Source organism: Mauremys reevesii, linkage group 7, assembly GCF_016161935.1.
Source record: "Mauremys reevesii isolate NIE-2019 linkage group 7, ASM1616193v1, whole genome shotgun sequence".
Taxonomy (NCBI): Eukaryota; Metazoa; Chordata; order Testudines; family Geoemydidae; genus Mauremys; species Mauremys reevesii.
Window position 1 is genome coordinate 29,233,239 of NC_052629.1, and position 26,261 is coordinate 29,259,499.

At 42.2% G+C, this 26,261-nt stretch overlaps 1 protein-coding gene across 8 annotated transcripts in view; it reads right to left on the reverse strand.

The window, feature by feature from the left end:
- Positions 1–26,261, reverse strand: part of LOC120369179 (heparan sulfate glucosamine 3-O-sulfotransferase 1-like) — a 109,535-nt gene that overhangs the window by 80,822 nt on the left and 2,452 nt on the right. For 2 of the 8 annotated variants that reach the window (XR_005582982.1, XM_039482165.1), the window contains exon 1: positions 1,438–1,514. The exons of 1 other annotated variant lie outside the window; for it this stretch is intronic. The gene's annotated coding sequence lies outside the window, so the exon portion shown is untranslated. Of the gene's footprint in view, positions 1–1,437; positions 1,524–22,142; positions 22,302–22,849; positions 23,281–26,261 lie in introns of those variants that run through there. 5 more of the 8 variants (XR_005582983.1, XR_005582985.1, XR_005582984.1 and 2 more) reach the window with 5 other exon arrangements.

Below are 26,261 nucleotides of genomic sequence, written 5' to 3' on the forward strand. Positions count from 1 at the left end.
GCTCGCTAAAAAATAGCAGTGCAGACACTGCAGCTCCAGCACAGACTCAGGCTACCCACCTAAGCTCAGATCTTGGGAGTCGGGTGGGCTTGAGAATGCAAGCTGCCACCCAAGCCACAACTTCCACACTGCTATTCTTAGCATGCTAGGTCAAGCCCCACTAGCATGAGTCTGTCTACCTGGTCTGAGCATCACTGCCTCACCTGCCATGCAGACATACCCAGAGGTCCTCTACATTGGTATGGCATAAAGCAGCTGGATTGCTACAGAAAAAATCAAGTTCATTGTGCTTATACTTTGGTCAGAGCAGGGTCAGAACATACATAACCAGACATTTTGGGTTAATTCTTGTCACTGATCTTAGCTAGACCTATTAAAACACCAAAACTTAACCCAGGAAGATGGATGATGATTTGTTCTGTATCTTTTGCTGTGAAATAGCAGAGAAAGTGTCACCTACCAGAGAGACCAGTACACTCTTTTTGTATTATATGTATTATTTGATTTACTCTCCATCTCACCTCTTGAAAAGGAATTACACACAATGGGCCAAATTCACCTTTGGGTTAAGGGGGTACTGTCCCACTAAGTTATCTCCTCTTGCATCAGCAGTGAATTGAATTGACTAACTACTCAAACACACAATAGTACACAGTTTCTAGCATTGTAGGGGGCTAGGTAAGGCCTGAGGGCATGTCTACACAGGGACACTCAGGAAAGTTAAGTTGAGGTACATTGGTTAAAGTGCATTAAATCCATGTGCGGATGCTCCAATTCAGAAGTAAAGTGGCCACTTTGTAAATTAAGCTAAAGTGAACTACAGCCACTTTATTTCTGAATGTGCGAGAGTCCACACAGGGGTTTAATTAGCTGTATATTCCACTTTCAGTAAATTTGGTGCAACTTTCCTGAGCATCCCCATGTAGACATGTCCTGGCTATCACCGTAATAGCCACTTATCACTTCCAACATATTCTTCTAGGCATTTCTCCGCCTCCACCACCATAGAGCTGTAGTGAAATAATGCTTAATACATTAGAGATTTTTCTACCGAGCCTTCACATCCTTCTTCTGGTTAGTATACTCTAATACTTTCCATTTAGATATTTTTAATTTTTAATCTTTGACCCAAGAGTCATTCTATTCCATATCTGCATCTGACAGCTCTTAGCCTGTATATTTAACTGGCCTAAAATCTTTTGTTCAAAATGTGACCACATTGTTCCTCCTAATTTCTTTCAATTCTACAATCCAAACTTCATCTAAAAGTTATTACAAGCTGATAGATTGTTCCCAGCCTGAAAAGATTTTAGAGATGCTGATTTTCTGCCACTAAGCTTCTTTTTAATTTGATGTGCCATCCTTCTATTTTTCCACAGGTTTAGATTTTCCCCCTAACTCTTTATATAGGGGTGAAAGTAACTTAAAAGGACTTACCGATACGCTGGAGTCCTGAGTGAGGCCTCAACCCGAAGAGGCATGGCTTTTTAAGATTTAAAGGCCCTGGGGCTCCGGGCTCTGGCTGGGAGCCCCAGGGCCTTTAAATCACCCCAGAGATACCAGCTGCAGAGGCGGCTGGGAGCCCCAGGGCTCAGGGGCAAATTAAAGAGCCCAGGGCTCCGGCCGCCGCAGAGAGGGCTCCTGCAGTGATTTAAAGGGCCCAGGGCTCCCTGCAGTGGCAGGAGCACCGGGCCCTTTAAATCCCCGCCCGAGCCTGGCTGCTAGAACTCTGGCAGTTATTTAAAGGGCCTGGAGCGCTGGCCCCTGCAGGGAGCCCCGGGCCCTTTAAATCACTACCAGAGAAGCCGGTTCAGTCTGGCACAGCGTACCAGCTCTTGCTGGTATGCTGGACCGGACCAGCTTACTTTCACCTCTGCCTTTATAGAAGACACATCAAATTTTGTTTAATACAGTTTTGGCATCAATTCCATGAACTGTATAAATTTAATCACATGAATAATTCTACTTACTTATATGGGCCTATTTACATGCTTAAAATTATGCACATGCTTAAGTATCTCAAGGAATCAGGTGCTTTATTAATTAGCAATGATTGCACCTCAATTATAAATCTAAAGAGGGGTCTAAGCAATCAATTAGCATTGCCTTACTTCAATGAAAGGTAGAACAGGGGTACAACATTCCAGTAAAATAATTTCTGCTATTTACATGTAGCTGATCAAGTCTATGAAAAACATGTTAGAAAACACAAAAAGTCCAATATCAATTTAAAAACAAAGATTTAAAATGTATAGTTATATACATTTTGCAAAGTGCAAAAGTACATAATGCAAAGTGCTCCACTTAAGAAGGAACAATCAGTTTCACACATACAGAATGGGAAGAGACTGTCTAGGAAGGAGTATGGCAGAAAGGGATCTAGGGGTTATAGTGGACCACAAGCTAAATATGAGTCAACAGTGTGATGCTGTTACAAAAAAAAGCAAACGTGATTCTGGGATGCATTAACAGGTGTGTTGTGAGCAAGACATGAGAAGTCATTCTTCCGCTCTACTCTGTGCTGGTTAGGCCTCAACTGGAGTATTGTGTCCAGTTCTGGGCACCGCATTTCAAGAAAGATGTGAAGACATTGGAGAGAGTACAGAGAAGAGCAACAAGAATGATTAAAGGTCTAGAGAACATGACCTATGAAGGAAGGCTGAAAGAATTGGGTTTGTTTAGTTTGGAAAAGAGAAGACTGAGAGGGGACATGATAGAAATTTTCAGGTATCTAAAAGGGTGTCATAAGGAGGAGGAAGAAAACTTGTTCACCTTAAACTCTAAGGATCGAACAAAAAGCAATGGGCTTAAACTGCAGCAAGGGAGGCTTAGGTTGGACATCAGGAAAAAGTTCCTAACTGTCAGGGTGGTTAAACACTGGAATAAATTGCCTAGGAAGGTTGTGGAATCTCCATCTCTGGAGATATTTAAGAGTAGGTTAGATAAATGTCTATCAGGGAGGGTCTAGACAGTATTTGGTCCTGCCGTGAGGGCAGGGGATTGGACTCGATGACCTCTCCAGGTCCCTTCCAACCCTAGAATCTATAGGGCTACATTTTAAAAAAATATTAATAATTTTGGGCTCCCAACTTGAGACACCTTGAAGAGACCCGATTTGCAGAGGGATAGTGCTGAATACTTCAGCAGACCAGGCCCCTTTAAGGTGGAAGTTGGCACCCCAAAACTGAAGCATCCAAAAAATCAGTAGTCACTTTTGAAAATGTAGGCCAAGATATCTAAGTCTTGTTCTTTTCCAGTGGCAATACTGATCAGGCAATCCAAATAATTAGTCTGACCTTTCTTTGACAGTTCTCACGCTGCTTTTCCAAATGTCCAATTCTACTTTTGTCAAGTCTTTCCCCAAAGTCAGCGTTAAATTACTTGTTCTGTAAAAGAAGTAGACCTAGGCCCAGATCCACAAAAAGACACTTAACTCCCATTTCAGGCACAATTGAGATCCTCAAAACTCCTGCTTGGTTGCCCCCTAAATCTGAAGGTGCCTTAAGTCCCTCAACATCTAATTTTTTGCCAGTGAAGTCCCTTATGTGCCTATGTTTCTGCTGCTGCCATTGGGCTCACAATGTCTCAGTCTAGGCACCTAGGCATCTCTCTCTCTCACCTAAGCCCCAACGGGCTCCTCAGACAAGGTGAAAATAGGTGTTCCCGCTGGAGATCGGTGTCTCCCTCCAGCCTAGGCTTACTCACCTAACTCACAGAGGGAGGGGGGAGGGGTGACTTAGGATACACCTCTTTCCTCAGCATCTGCTATTGGCTAGCTTTTGTGATCCCTCCTCCTACACACTAGTTTTTGTGGATCCCATTCTTAGGCACATCTCTCTCCCCACCCCGTGTTGTATAGGGAGCCTAGGCCCCTTAGGGTTTGTGGATTCTACCAGGTGGTTAGGTGCCCAAAAGTTCAGTATCACAACACTGAGCGTTGCAACGCCTAAATCCCTTTGTGAATTTGGGCCCATCTGCCTCCCCACTATATCCAGCAAGTCCACTGAAAATGGACAAGAAACTGCCTTCTTTGTTTGCTTTTCACTGTGTGTGCATCTTCTGGAATGGCCTGCAACACCAGTAGTTTTGTACTTTGGAGTCTCCTGACAGAAGACTGGAAAAGCCTATGGTGGTATTTTCAACAAATTACTGCAAGAACATATTGATTTTATAGTTTAAAGTTGTTCTTATGCAGTTCAAAACCCCAGGTGGAATTAAACTGAGACACAAGAGCAGGAAGCGATCTAACGACCAGATTTTTAAAGGTATTTAGGAGCCTAAAGATTATTATGAAGCCAGAAGGGACTGACCTCCTGTATAATGCAAGCTGGGAGACTGGAAGATAGTGAAGGATGGCAACAGGGAATCAAAAGAGGAAATGGATTGTAAAGCATTGAGAGAAATAGAAATGCAAGGGAAATAGAAAAGCACAAGTAGGTGTCAAGTGACTGAAGAAATAAGGACAAAAAACAAACAAAACAAACAAACAAACGGTGACAGTGTGTAAGTACACCAAAATGGTGATCTGGAAAAAATTTCAACTATAAATAATAGAAAAACAGCAAATAAGCAAGAAAGAAAAACATGTCTTAGAAAAATGTCAAAACAATACAACTGTACAATATTATGATTAACTTATTACACTTTCCCTCAATATATTTACACTGTGCAACATCTACTAAAATGTAACTACATATTTAAATGCATGGGAATTAAACAAAAGTATTACATTTAAAACTACAAAACCATCCCTCCTCTCCTGAAAGAACAGAACTGGAAGCTCTGAAATCTTTACTCTATTCCTGGTTTTGCCATAAATTCCAGTGTGAAGTTGGTCAAGTCATGTAAAGTTGATTGTAAAGGTTTTTTAAAAAAAAAAAAATTGGGCTTCTCTCCCCTCCTTTTGCTTCTTTTTTTCTGATTTATAAGACAGCCTGAGCTTCCCCTCCTCCCTATTCTCTTACTTTAGAAAAAGTAGCATCAAGTCTGGTCTTCCTTGGTTTTTCTTGTGGGATCATAGTGCGGTCTGAAAACATGTTTATTAAGAGCTCTAACACCTTAGTTGAAGATATGCACGTGTTGAATCTTTAACAGACTTCGTTTTATTCGGCATCAGTCACTGAAGGGCTAGACAGGTGTTTAACTCCCTCTCCCCGCCACACACCATAACAGTCTTAAACAGTTGAAAACTGCCTCTTTTTTCAATTAACTTTCAGCTCTCTTGCTAACATGATGTCACTATCACACTTGTTCTCCAATCATCATGTCTACTGGCCTCAACAAGAGCTGAATTTCTAATGTAACCAAAAAAAAAAAAAACCCTAGCAGAAATTTTAAAAAATTAAAAAACAAAACAACCCCTCAGGCCATCTTTATCTATCGCAAAGCAGCAAAAAGGACAAGTACAGGTTTTTCCTATGCAGGCCACCTTCAATCTCAGCACTATCCTTTCCCCATCTATAAAATTAGAGAGGATATTTTTTCTCTCTCTCTCAGGGTGCTGTGAGGCTTAACTAATCAACATTTGCAAAGCACTTTGTGTTTCCATGGAGTACTTTCCATGGAAGGGGTCACAAAGTATTAGTTTACTATTTAGTCTCCTCTTTTCTGAAACTGGATTTCACATTTAAAACTTTCAATAGCAGGATCCAAACCTTTTGAGAGAGTCTACGCAGAGACAATATCCACATGATATTACCCTTCACACTTCTTCCCACCCATCCCAGGGTGCTTTCTTATAAGTATTTCTTTAGGCACTGAAAATCTGAAGCTCCCATTCCATTAGCTCTACCTCATTATGCATATGCATTATAATTCAGCCTTAATATACTGTACATGGTCACATACTATACTTTCCCTCAAAGGACCCCTGCTTACTTCAAGTTCACTGGCTGGATAGTGAATAAAGCAAGGGTTGTGTAGTAATGAGGCCCACAACCACCCATTTAACAATAAAGATGAAAGTACTAAACAGCTGCCACATTCATTGTGAATAGGGCACTATACTTGGGTTTTGTTACTTGTCTCATCTCCAATTTGCCATGATACCTTGCACTGCTTGCTTCCCCTGTCTGTAAAAGGGGAGTTCCTAAAGCATTTTAAAATCTACATTGAAGCGTGCTATATAAGAGCCAACCATTTGTTGTAATTATTATATATGCACAACAACTGAGGTAGGAGTCCTGTGGGAAAATATAGTATGTAGGAGTTAAGTTAAAGATTGCATCATAATATCAAGACACCAGGAGTTGTGTGGACAAACTTAAATCTGGCATTTCCTGACTATTTTTTATTCTCGTTGAAATCTAAACATTCTTTTTATATAGGCTTCTGTATAACTGATGTGTGTGTGGAATACTTTATCAAGAGAGGAAAATATCTCTGAAAGAAACAGAACTTAAATAGTGTTTGATATACTTATCCTCCCAACATCCCTGTGATGGAGGCAAGACTGATAATCCCCATTTTACAGATGAGGACAAGCCCCTTTGGCGCTCTATAAAACCAAAAAACAAGTTGATAGCAGACCAGGCACTAGGAACTCCTGAGCTCAGATTCCCAGTCTCTGATTTTTCATGCACACTATAGAAAAAAAAATCATCAGTAGTACAAATGAGTGGATTAGAAGAATGTGGGTTTTGTACTGGAATGTCAATAGATTATCTGAACACTAAAATGTAATATAGAATATGATCTAACATTTTAGAAACACAACAACAAGTATACACTAACTGCTGGAGTGGGGTGAGAACATTGTATTTTTCCTTTTTTGGGGAGGGGGTAAAAATGTTTTTACTGCATTTCCTTCTAGTGCAAGCCAGCACTAATCCAAATATCTCCCAGTGGGCAAAATAAAACCACGTCAGATGTTTGTGTATCCCCATTGGCTTTCACTTGATTAAAGGAAACTGATTCATTATAGAAGCAAAGTAGAACAATTCCTTGGAGTATTAAAGCACAATTTTCTATGTGTATTACCATGCAGGAATGAAAAAAAGATGCTGTACTCTTTTCTGAATACCTTGGCATCAGGATTGGATTTTATTGATATTTTGATGAGATTTAGAATGCCTGGCTCTTCATCTAGCAAAGATTCACATTACAGGCAGTTCTATAAAAACAGAACTGTAATCTTCCCCCCATCCCTTTTCTCAAGGAAAAAAAATCTAGTCTGAAATTTTCCATTTTGTATCACTGACATATTGTTTGAACTATCATTATTTTACATAGTCTATAAAGCAGGAGCTCATGAGAAGATGTATATATTAACTTTTGCTAGCTATATTCAACTTCTATAATTTGATTAAAAGATGGAGGGAAAAAGGGAGTTGGAAACACAGTGAAAACTCAGACATCTGGTCTGTTATCCTGACTCAATTTCTTGTTTTTTGCTGGATACACACCTGGGTCTAACTTTAAGATCCAGAAACTTAGCGCTACCATGAGGATGCAGTAGAGTATGAAAATAATAAGCCTTTTCTTTTTCTTCATTCTCCAGTGCACATGTCAGTTTCTGAACTTAGAAACCCCTAGAAGTACACAGGAGGCTATACATTGCAAAGAGACTTCATTAATGTTGTATCCCAGGGAACAAAAAAAAATAAAAATATTACAACCAGAAAGTATCAGTGATGCACAGGTTATCAAAACTAGGGCCAAGACAGAAGCCACAGCATTTAATAATGTGGTGCAAAACCAAAGCAGTAAAAATGGAATTCTGTAAATATAAATGAATATACAAAAAAATTCAAGGAACCATATTTAAAATTATTTTTCTTCTATTCCACCTTTGTGAAGTCCAGAAATAGGCTGCAAAGTCAGATCAATCCTGCAGAGGTTCACACACTCTGGCTTGATTCAGGAAAGAACTTAAACACATGCTTAGATTTAAGCATGACAGTAGTCTCACTGAAGACTATGGAGTCTTTCCGATGGCTTCAGTGGACACTGGATAGAGAGAGATGGCAGCCACATCAGAATTAAAGATTGCAAATGAGTTTCCATTTTAAGCATGACATTGGCTCCACCATACCATGCCCAAATCAAAAGGCAAATTTTTATAGTTCTTTTTTAAGTAAATCTGTAGACTTTTTCCTTGCAGAGTTGGACTTCAATATGTCAATTGAACACGAGGGACTTGTCAACAGAAAAATAAATTGCTGTTAAATTGGACAAGCCGTTTGTAAATTAAGAAACATTTTTTTAAAATTAGGCATTCAGCACAGACAACAAACTCTAACCTTTGTTCACCAACTCTTAGCTTGTGAACACAGATGGGAGACAATGAAATTTAAGTTTATTGGACTCATCTAATACTTGGGTAGGAGTGGAGGAGAATAAGGAAAGGAGTACCAAATCACACTGCTAGTCCCATCATCCCCTGTCATGCCGACTCCTCAACTGCTCACTTCCTAAGGAAGGCTGCAGAAGCCGTGCCTTTGGAAAGGCTGGAAAATGAGGATGAGGATGAAAACTGAATAGGGGCATTGGCAGAGAGGGAAGGAGGTTGCCATCAGAGTGGGACATTTAATGGATAAGGGGAGTATGAGAGGCAGAGCATACCAACCCAACCCATTATCACTGGGGGGCAGGAAGGGGGACATCAAGCCTAACTTTAAAGGTCCCAGGTCTAAAAATTGTTGGCCTTAAACTGTCCATCTGTAAAACAAATATATCTACATGCTTTGCAGGGATGTTAAGATTATTAATGTTTGCAAAGTTCTTTGAACACACAAAGCACTATATATAAATGCTAAGTTATTATGACAGGGAACATAACTAGTCCAATTTCTCTCAGCCTCAGAGAGTAAATATTTCTTCAGCTCTGCTCAGAGAATTCTGATTGCCTTAAACTTTAGGCACTCAAGTTTGAAAAACTGACTGTATTTTTTAGTTTTGCTATTAAATAAGACCTACACAGCTTCCTAGCTTCCATTTTTCTTTATACTTTGTAAAGTGCTTTGGGATATCACGACTGGGCAGTAGTAATAGCTGCCATTTCAGTTACACACTGTGCAAAGTTCCATTACAAACCAAAGCTGTATAAAAAATATTTTTGGGTCTAAAGCTTTGGTTGGTCTCATGCCAGAAGGAAATGGTGTTATAGTTTGTGTTTTATTTAAAGTTGGAGAAAAAAATATATTTTTAAAAGGAGCTAAACACTAAGATGAAAAAAGCAAAAGACTTTTTTGATGCCAAATATTATAAAGATGATATACAAATAAATCCTGCCCACCCTCCAAAGTTAACCAGTGGTTAACCTCTACGAATAAAACCTGTTCGGTTAAATTTGGTGATGGGGAATGAAAAGAAATTAAATAATCAAAAAATCATAACTGAGCGTGCTTTGTAGTTATCTGCTAAAATGTTTGCAGAGTGCAATGGCTTTCCACCCTTTTGTGATACCAGTGAAGAAGCAACTGCATGCTCTCCCTTCTTAGCCTGACCAGTTGCCCAGCCAAGACAGAGGCTTCTGATCTCAAGCAGCAGGGACAATTCACAACAGAGAGATTGCAAATGCCTCATTAAAACATATGGTCATTCCCTGTTATTGGCAGTCTCTGCACGCTACTAGCCATGAGGGTTTATTTTATGTGTAAGGGGACTGTTGCCCCCTTTACTAACATTCAGTGGGGTGTTTTAGTTGGCTAGCTCCCAGCACTAAAAGATTGGGGAGAGGCCAATGCTCCAGGTCAGCCTTAGCCTCTGAGCCTGATTGACAGGATGGGCAGGCTAATCAGGGAGTCAGGAGGCCAAGGAGATCCCGTCCTCCCTGTGAGCTAGAATTGCCTGGGTTAGACAGAGTGGGGCCGAACTAAGGAGAAGGCAGGGGCCCAAGCTGAGCTGGAGAGCAGAGCTGTGCCAGATCCAGAGGGGCCAGGAAAGCAGCTCAGGAAGCAGGTCAGACTTGGGAGCAGAGCCAGAGACAGCCCAGGGAGAGTAGATCCTGTGCTGGGAGCAGAGCTGCAGCCAGAGAGCCAGGTGTGGTGAGCAACTGGGGCCAGCCAAGGGGGGACCTTGGGCAAAGGGCCCAGCGCAGAAAGACACCCCCAGCCAAGGGTCCCTGCAGGGGGATCTTAACCCGACGGGGGGCTGATGCTGGGAAGAAGGGTCTCACCACCCAAAGCCCGGAGGTGTGTGGCCACCACCATTGCAAGTGTCCAACCCGCAGCATCCCTGCAGCAGAGCCAGGGCCTGAGAAGGACCTGGGACCTACAAGGAACAGACTGTGAAGTGCCCTGATATCCAGAGACACAGTTTGTAATGTTCCCTGCCATTTTTCCTTATTATTTTTTTAAATTAATTGTTAATTAAACAACTTGTATTTGCTTTGAACTGTATGTAATGATCAGTGGGTCAGGGAGGTGCCCAGTGCAGAGAGAGTACCCTGGAGTGGGGACACCCTAGCCCCTGTCCCAGGCAACCACAGCAGGGTTGGGGGTTGAGCCCCACAGGAATCCTGGGTCCAGACTTGTTGGGGTTACGAGGGCTCTGCCAGACAGGAGAATGAAAGGAGAGTCCTTGAGGGCAGGGAGGCCTCTGGGTAAAGGAAGTGGGAGCGAGGACTCAGATCCTTTCGCTAGCCCACTTCACCGTGGTACTGCAGAAGCCAGGAAAGTTCCCCACAATAACGGGACCATTCCCTCGCTTACATATGCCACCTTTGTGGTCCACCCTACTCAGTCCCCAAGAGCAAAGGCGCCTCTGTTCCCAGGGACACACAGATAACAATCAGATCCCAATTATAACTACATTTAAACAAGATGATGTTAGTTTAAGAAAGCAAGAAGAGAAACCGATTAAAAACCAAAGTCATTTACTCTTACCAGTGTTAAACTCAGACTATAAGATGATGCATCCAGGTCTGGAGGGGGAGGAGGGGAAAAATCAAGAAAAAGGCCAAAGACTGGAAATTGTATTGTTATATGATTCTCAGTGTTTCAGCTCATGGCTGTTTCTTGCAGCTGACAACCTCTCAGTCATTCTCACAAACATCTGCATGTCTCTGCCTTCTAGAAAGGGACTGACTGCCATACAGAGAAAGCCCTTTATTTTTTTCTAGAAGGCACCTCATGTGTGGGCTAATGGATGTGAATTGTGAGTTGATGGGCCTTAGGTAGCATTACAATATAGTCATACAGAGATTACACAGATTGAGAAATACTATACCAAATTATAAACCTCAAGTACATATATCTTCGGACCTCCAGAAACCCATGTCTTCACATCAGGGGCAAGAAAAAAAAAATAATGGATGTGAGAAAATTGTGGATCCCATCAATTTATGATTTCTCTGCATTTTGCAAGATTCTGTAAAATGTTAACCTTTCATTTTAGTGATAAGTTCCCAACCCCCTCCATTGTGAAGATACAGCTGTCCATTTGGAAACAGATGCACCGCTGGCCTAATAACCCAACCTTGCAGACATCTGTCTCCAACCAAACAGTAGTTAAGATATTGAAACAGATTTCCTGGCACACAGCAATCTGGCCCTTAAACAAGGTTACCCAGTGCATGGAGTATCAATGCAGCATACAAGCCATCCTCCCACGGTGCAGTGCCAATGTAGGTACTCAGATGCTATTCCTGTTCTCTGCTACTGGAATAGCAGATAAAAGGGGCATGGGCAAAAGAATAGGGGTGTGCATGCCACAACGGTCATTGGCATTTTCAGTCTCTTATGAACATTTGGAGCCTAAGTAAATTACAAGAGGCTGTTCTAACATGGTAAAAGAGGTAGTTACCTATATACAACTGTATCGAGGAGTGCTAATATGAGCTTAGTCATCTTTGAACCCACTCACCCTGACCTATGCATTGTGCAGTTCATCTATGCCCCAAGATCTGACTCATTAGCTCCTCCCTTCCCACAATCCATTCACTTCGAAGAGCTATACATTTCAAACCCTCCGCTCTAAACTTTAAGCCTGGGTAGGGTTTCTCCCCCACTTTAAAGGGGAAAATGGAAATTACATGCATACAGACAATACAGATGTAGTGTTTAGATCATACATACTATTTCACACAAGTAACATTAACTTTCCCACTTCACACGTACTGTATGGGCCAGACTGGGATCAGATTATACTTGGGAACATGATGTGACTATGTGTGTTCAGGCACTCCTGCCTCCGCCTCCTCCCGCCCCACTATTGTGTTGCCTGTACAAGGAGGGAGAAGTTTTTTTCCCAAGGGGCAGGACAGCTCCCCACAGGGAAGTGTGTTGAGCATCTAAACAAGGGAAATGTTGTGTGTGTAAGACAGGGGTGGGCAAACTTTTTGGCCCAAAAGCCACATCTGGGTATGGAAATCGTATGGCAGGCCATGAATGCTCATGAAATTCGGGGTTGGGGTGCGGGAGGGGGTGAGGGCTCCGGTTGGGGGTGTGGGCTCTGGAGTGGGGCCAGAAATGGGGACTTCAGGGTGCGGGAAGGAGCTCCGGGCTGGGGAAGATGGTTGGGGTGTGGGGAGGGGAGGGCTCAGGCTGGGGTTGCAAGCTCGGGATGGGGCTGGGGATAAAGGGTTGGGGATGCAGGAGGGTGTTCTGGGCTGGGACGGAGGGGGATGAGGGCTGGGGCAGGGGGTTGGGGCATGGGAGGGGGTCAGGGGTGCAGGCTCTCAGTGGCGCTTACCTCAAGCAAGCTCCTGGAAGCAGAGGCATGTCTCCTCTCTGGCTCCTATGTGGAGGCATGGCCAGGCACCTCTGTGCACTGCCCAGTCCGCAGGCCCCACCCCCTGCAGCTCCCATTGGCTGCAGTTCCTAGCCACTAGGAGCTGTAGGAGCATCACTTGGTGCGGGGCAGCATGCGGAACCCCCTGCTGCCCCTACGCGTAGGAGCTAGAGGAGGGACATGCCGCTGCTTCCAGGAGCCCCAGAACCCGCTCCCCAGCAGGAGCTCAAGGGCCGGATTAAAACATCTGAAGGGCCGGATGCGGCTTCTGGGCAATAGTTTGCCCACCCCGGTGTAAGAGTAAGTTAGTGCTACTTAGGATAAGAATCTGTACATCTTGTCTTTATTTTTCAATGTGTCGTTCACACAGGGTTTTTGTATTGTTCTCTTGATGTTTACATTCTAATTTTAAGCCACTAGCAAAATTGTAAGCGTGCAATTCCATGGAGATCATGTTACAATGTCAAGATGAAACAAATCAATACCAGAACAAGTCTTTACAAACCTAATTATGATGTCAACATGAACTAAAAGAAGATCAGTACACTAATATAACTAGTCAATGTACTAACCAAACTCAAAAGTACCTTAAAATACTACATTTGAAAAAAATAAATATGTTAAATGCATGGACATTTTTATTTGAGTTCCATTTATCCAAGCCTTTATAGTTCTTATGGTTTTCTATTAGTGTTCCCAACTCTTTTGTTTACCACTTGAACATATATATTTCATAAATACGGACTGCATATACTCGTTGTCTGGGCTTGGGAAAAAAAACCTCACCACTAAGAGTAGATGAGTAGCCAGTGGGGCCTAAATCCTTCTATTTTGTACAGAAGTTAGGCCTTTATTTTAAAAGAATTTAAGTTCTTGGTTGTAGAGGTAACCTTCTTACTGTGCGCTGAAGGGACAGGATTCTTTTGAGCCCACAGACTAACAGTTCTTTACTGTTCATGCAGCCCCTTTACATTGAAAGTAACAGGAGACTTTCATTCAGAACTTCTTGGGCAGCGGTGAAATGGACAACATTTATGTCAATTTCACTTTGCTAGGGAAAGCTGCAAGCAGCACTTCAGTTTCTCACACAGGTGAGGGAGACTGACAAAACAGCAACCGAGTGTGTGCACACACAGGGCCAGTTCTAAGGGTGGGCAACCAGGTTGGTCACCTTGGGCACGCCCTTACAGGGAGTGCTGGACCGCTGTGCTGCTTGGCTTTTTGGGGAGAGAAGGGCAGCTGGTTTTGATCAGCTGATTGGCCAGCCCCCTCTTCACAATTGTGTGGATATTTTTTTGCTCGTCCACTCATGGGTGGGGATGCCTAAAATGTTTTCCACCCTGGCCAACAAAACAGCTAGGGCTGCTTCTGTGTGTGAGTGTCACAGAGACCACTTTTACTTTAGCAGCAACCAAGGGCCTGGGGAAGGGAGAGTAGCAGAAATCTTTCCTCTTTTCCCCTTAACAGTCAGGATACTCTGACAGGGGAGTGGGAGAAAGAAAGCTCTTTTTCATTCCAGTGGACAGGTGCCTGGGCTACTAATTTATCCAACATCTACTGGCTAAAGTTTGATACAAAAAATGACATCCAACACTAATGCCATTCAGGAGCCACTAAAATCATAGGCACCGACGCTGTGAGTACTCTGGGTCTGGAGCACCCACGGGGGGGGGGGGGCAAACAAACCAGTGGGTGCTCAGCAGCCCCCCTGATCAGCTCCTCCCCCTCTCCCCAGCACCTATATGTCAGCGCCTCCTTTTCCCTCTCCAGCGCCTCCCGCCTGCCACGATCAGCTGTTCCACAATGTGCAGGAGGCGCTGGGGAGGATGGGGAGGAGTGAGTGAGGGGTCGGAGCAGGGGCAGGAACAGGCAGGGTGGGGGCAGGTCAGGATAAGGCAGGGCCAGGGTGGAAGGGATGGAGTGGGGGCAGGACCTGGGGTAAAGCAGGGGTCAAGCACCCCACGGCACATTAGAAAGTAGGTGCCTCTGACCAAAATTACTGACTCCTGTTCTGTCCCCCACAAAAAGCAAACAAAAATAACTCTGATTGTCCATGATGATCACAGCCATTCTTCATTAATATAAATGGCCACCACAATTTCAGGTTTTACAAATAATAAGCTTGTCATGTGTACTTCAAATACTAGCATTGCCATACCATATAAGTCAAGTGGTCATTCTACTCCAGTATCTTGTCCCTGATAGTGGTCAGTACACTTATTCAGATTCTTAATTTTTACATTTTTATTAAGTTAGAAAATGGTGAAATGATGCATTTCTCACTTGTGATTTGTGTCAAGCTGTTTTTTGATGAAAAGTTGAATTCAATTAATGCACAAAACCAACATTTTAAAAAATTAGTTAAATAAAACTACTGTAAATATGCTGGATACATAAGAAAAAAGGTTTATCAAAACATGCTTTGTATTTAAATCTAACTGATTGATTAAACAAATGAAGTATTATCTGTAGGTAAGTGAACTGAATTGATTGTTTCCGGCTACCATTGTCCTTCAAAACTGGCCAAAATTACAACAGGGTTCAAAAAAGAACAAGATAAGTTCATGGAGGATAGGTCCATCAACGGCTATTAGCCAAGATGGTCAGTGATGCACCACCATGCTCTGAATGTCCTTAGCCTCTATTTGCCAGAAACTGGGAGTGGACGACGGGATGGATCACTTGTTGATTGCCTGTTCTGTACATTCCCTTTGAAACACCTGGCATTGGCCACAGGATTCTGGGCTAGATGGACCATTGGTCTAACCTAGTATGACCATTCTTATGTTCAAAGTTTTAGAACTTGTAGATCTCAGCCTCTCACATGTAGTTTTCTTTCATAAATAGGAAAAGGAAAACAAGCTTTCCTGCATTTTCAACTCCCACTTGACTTCTTAACTATGAATGAACTAGTCATTGAACTGAACTAGTTGAATAAACTGAAGAAAATATTCTCTCTGTACCCTGCAGAAAATGCTACTGATGTTGACAATTGATTATAGTAAGTTTAGGCCTTAACATAGGCTGCCATAATTTCAAGTTTAATTTTAAAAAATAAACCTATATTTAATATAAATGTAAGTAATTTTTTTAAGTTGTAAATTTTTATCCACCCTGATATTTGTTATTGTAACTATGGATACTCCTTTTACTACTGAAAACATCAAGTCCTACCCTCAGTGGGTACATCTACACTCTGATTAAAAAACAAAACAAAAACAAAAAAAAACCCCGTAGCGCTGAGTCTCAGAGTCTAGGTCAGCTAACTCGGCTCACATAACTTAGCTGGCTATAAAATTGCAGCGTAGACATTCAGGCTTCGGCTGGAGCCCCAACTCTGAGGCCAATCCTGGTACAGAATCTTGTAAGCACCCCACCGTTTACCTTTAACATGATGAAAACTGACCTTTTATTCCTATTCTTTGTTTTCTGTCCGTTGCCAGTTTCTGATCCATGATAGCATTTTACCTCTGCCTCACAACTAGTTCATTTCTTTAGTAGCTTCTCATGAGGGACTTTGTCAAAGGCCTTTTAAAAAAATCCAAACAAATATCAACTGGCTCTTTTTTAGCCACTATTTTATTAATCTGTTCAAGGAATTCTAACAGATTGCTAAGGGACAATTTTCTTTTGCCATGCTTGTTAATTGCTATCATATCATGATATTCTAGGTATCATTCTATTTTTAATTATTGTTTCAGCCAATTTACCCGGTACAAATGTAAGGCTTACTGGGCTGTAATTTCCCCGAGCTCCCCATGTAGTATCCTGTATAGTAGCAGATTTTCATGACAGACGGTCTGTTTTTTGCTAGAAGCTCAACTACTTCATTTTCAGGGCCTGTCCCTGTCAGTTTAAAAACAAACAAAAACAAACAAACAAACAAAAAACCCCAGAATGTTGTCTCATGGTTTTTGTCAATCCTAGGAGAATTGTCACCTGAAGTAGCCACTGGCCAGCTGAGCTGGTAAGACAGACAACAGGATGGATCAGTATATATGCACCTCAAGGAGCACTCCAGCTCTGACATAAGTCATGCTGCCCTCCTGTCCCCAGGAAGCCTCACAACAAGCAACCTCTTCATGATAACCCTCTTCCATACAAAGGTACTGTCTACATGAGGAAGGCTTTGCTGGTATCAGTATCTGCACTGGACAGGGTTTGCCAGAATAGCCCTACTGGCAAACCCTCCTAGTGGAGACATAGCTTATACCGACAAAAAGTTCTTTCACTGGTATAGCTTATATCAGTTCCCAAATGAAATAAGCTACACCAGCTAACAGACTTTGCCAGTACAACTCCATCTATATTAGGGCTTATGCTGGCATAGGTCTGTCAGATAGGGAGGGGTGAGATTTTTTTTTTTTGCACACTCTTAACCAACATGCCAGCAAAACATAAGCTGTACTGGCATATACTGGTAAAACTGCACTTATACACCTCTACCTTGATATAACGCTGTCCTTGGGAGCCAAAAAATCTTACCGTGTTATAGGTGAAACCGCGTTATATCGAACTTGCTTTGATCCACCAGAGAGGGCAGCCCCGCCCCCTCGGAGCACTGCTTTAACGCGTTATATCCAAATTTGTGTTATATCGGATAGTATTATATTGAGGTAGCAGTGTACTAGGACTTTTGCAGTCACAGCTATGTCAGTAAAAAACAAACATATCCTTAACCAACACAGCTATACTGGTAAGAGTTTCTAATGTAGACGAGGCCACAGTCAGATCCATACAAAGTGCAAGACTCTGGACACTCTGCAAATGGTGACCCTATGAGCAGTGCAGCCGCACTAACACATGCAGGTAACCACTGATGAAAAAACTGTGGGCTGGTGTTAGAACATAAGAACAGCCATACTGGGTCAGCCCAAAGGTCCATCTAGCCCAGTCTTCCAACAGTGGCCAATGCCAGGTGCTCCTGTTTCTCCTCACAGCCTCTGGGCCAAAGGGAATAAGAGGGACTGATTAGAGCAGGTCAAAAATCTTTCATTCAGATTTTTTTTTAATTAAAAATGGCTTTTTCATCAACTTGGAAATTTGTTTTCAATTAATTTTTGGCCAAAAATTAACAAGCTATTTGGGGTTCTCAATTAAAACCTGACAAATTTTTGAAGAAAAATCTTCTAAAGTAAAATTTTCATCTTTTTTTCATAGGAACAAAACATATTTCCCAGCCAGCTTTAGCATGACTAGTGAATGTGATAGAAAAACACTGGAGAGAGAGGAGAAAAAGACATGAGGGTGAACTAGGGTATTCCACCTCCATCTTTGGGTGCATAACTTTAGGCACACATGTTTAAAATATCTGGCTTACGTGACTTAACAAAGGCCACAGATAGAGTCAGTGCCTGAGCTGGGATTAGTCCCTTGTTCTCGGGCCTTTGATTAGTTGACTAGACCACGTTGGCTTTCTTACTACCTAGTTGCCCTTCCTTGTGGTCACAAGTCGTGCAGGGTGCTCAGCAAAGGCACTGACACAGGCCCAGGCAGCTAGCTATTAGGGAGCTTATGGTGGCTCTAGTGCCTTCAGCAATAGTTTACGTGACACTGATTACAACCATAAACACAGTATGCAGTCTTCACCACCACTCTAACCCCTCCTCCCCCACAAAAATACACCAACCCACAACCCCAAAGACCTGGAGTTATTCTTTTTTCTGGACACCAAATCCTAAACCAGGTTGACTGTTAATAACCCACAATGCTTAGGAAAAAATCGGCTCCAAGCTTTAACCCCTAGTGATTGGTTCATATCCTTTTACATTTTCCAGGCTATCTTTGCATGGAAGAAGACTAGAAACATACTTTTTTCTTCAAATCAAGAGATTCAAGCAGAGACTGGGAATTTTACCAAACAGACTGATGGCCTGGAATGGTATTGCCTCTCATACAGGCTCATAAGAAAATTAACATTCCACCACTCACCAGCTACCAAGTTTGTAATTACCTGTCTTTGTGTGTGCCTTCCAATTCTCAGTGTGGTTTTATTTCCCTAGATTACTGCCACCCACTTCTAGCCTGTAATTGACCGCACCTATGAGTCCACTCTCAAAGACTATGGCACTCCTTCCAGTTTTGCTGAAGTGAACAGCTTGTTTTGAACCCTGAAAGCACCACCACCTTTTGAAACACAAGTTAAGAGACATGTTCAAGAAAAGTGACAATGTATAAAACAAGAATAGTGACTGGATAGTGAATTGCTCATGCATACAGGCCTATGACTTATACTGCCATCTAAATATTTCATACCAACCACTCTTAAAATGTATGGCTGCAGCTAATGCCCAGGTAATATCCCTCTGGTATCTCCAGACATTCTGTTAAACAGTTTTATGATGCTAAGCACCAGAGACTACCATGTGATTGAAAAACAAGCTATAGACAGTACGGAAGGCATGCTCACATTATCACAGATATGGACCAATTGTCAAATAGTGAACTATAGGTCATTTATAGCATGTTGAGTAAATGCTGCGGTCAGTCAACTCTGCTCTGCCCTGCTCCTTTTAAACCACGTGTCACCAAGAGGCATGGAGCACTACACTTTTAAGAGAAGTAACACTCAACCTGTTGCAGCAGTTGAAAAACCAGAGGGGATGGTCACTTACTCAAGTCACTGAGCCCTGGATTCATTGCATCAACCAACAGTGTCAATATAGTCTGAGATGTAAAGCATGATGACTGTACGTGCACATTCCTTCCTTGCTGCTGGCTGACCATTCTGATTAAAATGGAAACAAATGATTTCCAACATAATTTGATAAGAACATAAGAAAAGCCGTACCGGGTCAGACCAAAGGTCCATCTAGCCCAGTATCTGTCTACCAACAGTGGCCAATGCCAGGTGCCCCAGAGGGAGTGAACCTAACAGGCAATGGTCAAGTGATCTCTCTCCTGCCATCCATCTCCATCCTCTGATGAACAGAGGCTAGGGACACCATTCTTACCCATTCTGGCTAATAACCATTTATGGACTTAGCCACGATGAATTTATCCAGTCCCCTTTTAAACATTGTTCTAGTCCTAGCCTTCACAACCTCCTCAGGTAAGGAGTTCCACAAGTTGACTGGTGGCGCTGCGTGAAGAAGAACTTCCTTTTATTTGTTTTAAACCTGCTGCCTATTAATTTCATTTGGTGACCCCTAGTTCTTGTATTATGGGAATAAGTAAATAACTTTTCCTTATCCACTTTCTCAACATCACTCATGATTTTATATACCTCTATCATGTCCCCCCTTAGTCTTCTCTTTTCCAAGCTGAAGAGTCCTAGCCTCTTTAATCTTTCCTCGTATGGGACCCTCTCTAAACCCCTAATCATTTTAGTTGCCCTTTTCTGAACCTTTTCTAGTGCTAGAATAATCCAGGCTTCAGTGATCCAGGCTTCAGTGGCCAAACATATATTATACTTCAGCCTTATATGGATACTAATCTCAAACTGTGATGGTGGTTCTGGTATCATCTTTTTTTTCCAGAGTTTCCATGTCACGTGTAGCAACGTATTCAGGCAGAACACCAGCCAGAGTGACAGCAAGAGGACTACTAAAAGCAGCAATAGAACATCATGTCCCTGCCATCTCAGACTACTACAGAGCATGTAGAACACTTTACTTTCTCTTATCAATCTATACAGGTTCAGGGCTTGCGATCCAAATTCAATCAGCTTCTAGATCAGTGAAAAAATATTATTGCTCAATAGTTTTTCTTTAAAAAAAAGTCAACACATAAGGGAAGACATTTTGATATATCCAAAAATAAAAAGTTAACTATGGTGCTAGTCTCTCCATTCCCATCACCCCCCACCCTCCAGCCAAATATCCAAAATGTTATTCTCCGAGTTGCTCACCACTCAGTGTATACTTTGAACACCCTGGATGTTCCAATGTTATGACAGTTCTAAGTATGCCATTGATAGTGATAGCAGAATGATATTTGGCAAACACTATGCTTTTAAAGAAAAGCAACTGCCCTCCAATTGCAACAGCAGATATTCAAGCCAACTAAGAAGCCAATAAAGAAGACCCCATTGTTCACAGTGATTTGACCTGTAGTTTCCTTTTTTCACTCACATCTACACTTGATGCCCCACTCACATCTACACTTGATGCCCCACTTTTCTGACTGGCTTATTGACAAATTTAACCCCCCCCCCCAGCTGTATATTTGATGAACTATCTACTTGCTCTGTCAATCCTTGAGTGACTGGGTTTGACAGAAAGACCACAACTCTCAAATATATTTTCCTCCTCAATAATTTCTTTTTATATTTTGTCCTTTTTATACATCTTGGTTGTTTGTTTTTGACTCCTTCATGCTTTAGTTGTAGTGCTGAATTTTGATGAGATGAGACAATTAGTATAATCATTTTTGTTTTTAAGACTAGATGTGTCCAGTAGTAAGATCACTTGTGATTATTTTTGTTACTTCTGAGCTTATCAAATATTTTCATAGAAGCCTCCCTTACACTAACTGACAACAATCTCTCTTCACTAAACCTGCAAGTTATGAAAGGTCAAACCAGATACACCTCTTCTATTATAACAGCACCCCTCATTTTCTTCAGTCATTGTGCCTCAAATAAACTTGCAAAACATAACAATTTGTCTTTTTAGTATGGACATCAGTATTTTTGCACAATTGAAAGAACAAAACTTTTGTAGTTTTTGCAACTTTCACTGTTTCCTGCCAGAAGATTTACATATAGGAATAACAATTATTAAATATATTATAGATTGCTAATATTAATCCAACATAAATAGTATTTGCATATGTACAGACACAAGCCATCTGTTCAAATTTGCAAGTATGACTAATAGAATATAGGCAAGTTTAACTGATGTCACAACAAAAAAATCTAAATTTTTATCTCAAAGATACTATAACATGAAACAAACGATTTTCTAGAACTATACCCGTCTATAATCAAATTACCCAATTAGTGAAGCAATATCAACCATACTGATAAGAGTTTTCTATAAATAGCGGTCACATGCAATTGCTTTTGGGGAAAAAAAGTAACAAAATATTGGCTAATCTCATTTCATTCTCATGAACCAAAAACTATTTAAAAGTGTTTCACTTGGAGAAGTAGTCAAAAATCTACAGAGAATGAAGTTTACTACAATTTTAAAAGGGTGATTCAGAGGGTCAAGGCAGTCTATGTACATTTGGCATAGATTTTCTTTTGTAAAGAGAAAGAGAAAGTGAATCATTATACTGGGAGCTGCAGCTTTTCCAGTCAAATTTTCAGCCATGATATAAATTGGAGAACATGATCTTGCATGCCTACTCTCCAGAATTTTGACAGTGAAATTTAACATAGCCCAATGAGTCTCATTTTATCACTTACAGGTGTCAAAATAAAGGGATGCGTTTAAGTCTAAAACATAATCCTTATATTAGTCACCCACTTTTGAGACTGAGAAATATCACAATTTACCCAATATTATGTACTCTAAAAGGATTACCTGTATTTGTATCAGAACAAGACAAGAGTGCTCTCTTCAGCATTACAATAAATAACTGCAGCTTAGCTTTAAATGAAATGAGGTACTTTGGATCTGACCAGAGTTTAAATGGTGTCTGTCTTTCCCTAGTGGAAAATTTAAATTCAGCACTTGGATTCATAATTCTACAGATCTCACAAGTATAATCTAAGGCAACCACTTTACATGATTTATGGCTGTTCTCTAGATTCAGATGACAAATCTCTATGGAGCAGGTGCAATGGGGTGTGGTTCCCCCCACGAGATAATTTCCTAGTATGTAAATTAATTAGCAAGTCTTCATTACTATGGTGTAACCAGGGCACTATGAATGTACTTGCTGTGTTTATTATTTCATATCTTTTCAAGTGACCTGGAAGTCCGGAGGTTTAAATCACAATGTTTTTGACAGCATCAGTAGCTGTAAAAGTAGGAATGAATCATGCAGAGTTATGCAGGGAGAGCCGATTCTTAACTATTGAAAGGATTAAGGACATCAGGCTACTTGCGCGTCTGTTTACTCGTCTTCCTAGGCTACCAAGGGATCTCTAACAATAAAAGCAGGAGTTACTCATGCACAACCTTACGCTGCCCCCCAAATCCAGCCCTGTATCCTGCCTGCTGCTGGAAACAGGAGCCAGGGATGAAGCCAGTCCCTGGCTTCTACGGCAAGTCCTTACTCTCATTACCTCCTCCGGAGCCATAGAGAGCGGCGCTTCCTCGGCGTCAGGGTCTGCCGGGCTGGGAGCTGGATCAGATGCTGGAGGGAGCGGGGGGCAGGCGAGCGCTCGCTTCACCCCACAGTGCTGCGGCTGGAGCCGGTGGCCCCGTCCGCCCCAGATAAATGCAGGAACAGCAGCAGCCCCATCATGATTAATTAATCAGCGCGGGTGACCAGAGCAGGAGACGCGGCGCGGCGCGAGGGGAGCGGGGGCTGGGCTGGCGGCTCGCGCGGTCACTCCGGAGTTGCTGGAGGGACGCATGGCTCCCCGGCCGGCCGGCTGGGCACGGAGCGGAGGGGGCCCGCTCAGCGGGGAGCGCGGCGCTGGCTCCGAGAGAGGGGAGGAGTCTGGGCAGGTGACTAGACACCCGCGGTGGGAGCGAGCCCAGCTCCTCCTTACCCTGCCGCGGGAGGTACCGCTCCCGCGCGGGGCCGGGCCGGGCTGAGCTGGGCTCGGGCGGGCTCCTGGCGCTGCCCTCGGGGAGCAGGCTGCGGTGGGAGGGGGCGGGGGCAGCGCGCCGCGGGGGCATCCAGCGCAGGACCTAAGCCCCTGCCCCAGCCAAGCCGGGCTGGAGCGCGCTCAGGCTCGCCCGTGGAGCGGGACTCTGCAGAGGGGCCGGCTGAGCGGCTTCCAGCAGCTTGCGCGTTTGGGGGTGTTGGACCAAACCCGCAGGAAAGCCTGGTGGAGCCAGTAGCGGCCAAAGCCTTTGGGAAAACCCCCATTGACTTCAGTGGCAGCACCCGTGGCTAGTCCTTTGCCCCACATGGTGCCTTGCTTCTTGCCGAATAAAGAGACAGGCCCCTTGTCCCAGGAAGCTTACAAACGAGGGTCCAAATCCCACACATTAGTGGGGCTCCAGGTAGGGTGACCAGATGTCCCAATTTTATAGGGACAGTCCCGATTTTGGGGTCTTTTTCTTATATAGGCTCCTATTAACCCCCACCCCCATCCTGATTTTTCACACTTGCTATGTGGGAACCCTAGCTCCAGGTGGGAACAGAGCATGCCCCAGGATTTGCAGAATCAGAACCTAAGGACTAATTGCCCCTTGGTTACACCAAGTGGATGGGAAGCAATAGGGTTACATTGGTAACTGACGACTATAGCCCACATCATGCCAAATGCGGACAAAGTCTGAGAAAAGAGAACAAAACACAAGAGGAAAGGGGAAAACTGCTCCTAGAGGGATTTAATTTACATGGCACAGTGTTGTTTTATGTTTTCTTTCTTTCCTTTTTTGTTGTCGATTTTTAGACGGTGGCTCTATTCAAAGGAATAAGCACTAACAATTCCATAGCTCAGGTTGGTTTGTGCTTAAAGCAGCCTATTTCATACTTGACTGAATGAATTTCATCTACAAGTTTGGCACAGTAATACTTCAGTACTTGTCCCTTCAGAGAACAATTGCATTTTCTGCAAAAATTAATATAAAACAAAGAAGAAACATTTTCAAATTTTTCCTTTCCGAAATGTTACCATTTTCTTCATGTTTGGGATTGCTGTAATTCTAACTACCAATCTTCCAATAACTGCATACATACTGTGATAACTCACGCAAAAGCCAGTTATGAACTTTTAAGCACATACAGTTATTCCATTAGTTGTCACAACCTAATTCAGTTTGACCAAGGTGATTCAAATGGATGACTACTTCTGTTTCTGCCTTCAGAAACTGCCAGCCTGGCTCCTTAACATTTTAATGAAACATTTAGGTTCTCTTTTTCATACAAATTTAATTTTCCATGTAACTTTCTGACCAGTTCTAACCCTGACTTACCAGTAGTGCTTTACACATATTCCCAGGCTTCAGGGAAGAGTGGGTGGACATTTTTTTTGAGAGAAATTTCACATCTAAAAATGCAGTTTCATCAAAAATTGAAATATTTCATGGGAATATGTCAATTTCAACACATTCTTTTGATTAATTCATTGCATTCTTTTTGATTCATTTTCTTTGGACTTTTGTTATATCAGTGTTAATTGTCATATTTATATAAATGTTATGTGGAATATATATTTAATTTTTAATAAGTTTAAAGTGTTTTGACACTATTGGGACCATTGGCCCAAGGTTTTATTACTTATCTTAGAAATTTTCTTCACAGTAGTATAATAAAGTGAGTTTATTCAGACAAATATGGATTTAAATTTGCATAAAACTCACAGGAACTTTATTGTATTAAACCTCAGGGCTTGACATCTGCAGCATCTGGTATTCATGCAGTGCTAACCTTTGAAAGACTCCAGAGAAGTGCATCTTCTCGAATATTTATTTGGTAATTGGGTATTGTAATCCATGACCTCTTAATTATCATGAAATGACTTTTCTCACTGAAGTCAGAAGACAGTTAGAAATTCTTATTAATATTAAAGTGACAGACAAGTTAGTTGGAGTATGTCAGTGTTATTCTATGAATATTGGAATTTCTTTTCATAAAATGCGGTGATCATATCACTCTTCAGTGGCTAATGAGGATAGTCCTATTGAGAACAGATAATTTCAAAAACTGCCGCACATATTACTTATTCTATTTCCCATTTTAAATCTACTCACTCTTGCATCCACTGCACTGTATTGAGTTGGTCTTTCTGAGAGACTGAATTGAAGAAGGGATAAGAGAAAATGGGAGAGGTGGACTAATGAAAGATTATATATAAAAAAGGAGACATTTCTCCAGATCCTTGGGTCTCACTGAGCTGTGCAGGACCAGGGCAGAGGGTGAATAAAGGATTAAAGCCACCATTGCACTCCCCTGCTCATGCAGGCAGCCACGGCCCAGTCCTAGCCCCTGGCATAATTTAGAGTAGCCATAAGTCTGTTATAAATTACACTGACTCTTAACAGCTTCCTGAGGCTATTACAATAGCCAAGGATCTTTGGTGTGCAATGTGCTACAGCCTGTGTGCCTTCTAACCAGCACCGGTACTGGACAGGGAAGATGATAGCCTAGAAGATTTCCCTGTGCACTTTGCAGCACAAAACAGACTTATTGGAGACTGGATAGCTGGCTCAGAGTCTTTAACTGAACTATGGTTTGTAACAAAATTTATGGTGGCAGTGATAATATTCAGTTATATGGATATACACACGGTCTCACTTCCTGCATTCCAAACATCTCAAGTTATTTTGCAAAAGTGAACCTTAGAATAATATTATATATCCAGGTATCTGATGATCCTAGTGCAATAAGTGAATATTCTCAGTGTGTAAACAGCAAGACGTACACCTGTTAAATCATTGCAGAGTGTGCTAGGGCAACAGTGCTTGTTCTCTCTCTCTCCCCCCTCCATTGTCTCTCACTTGTACCCTCATTTCTCTCCCTGCTCCCCTCTTCTCCACTTTTACCAGACAGATCTAAATACAACTAATTAGCTAACT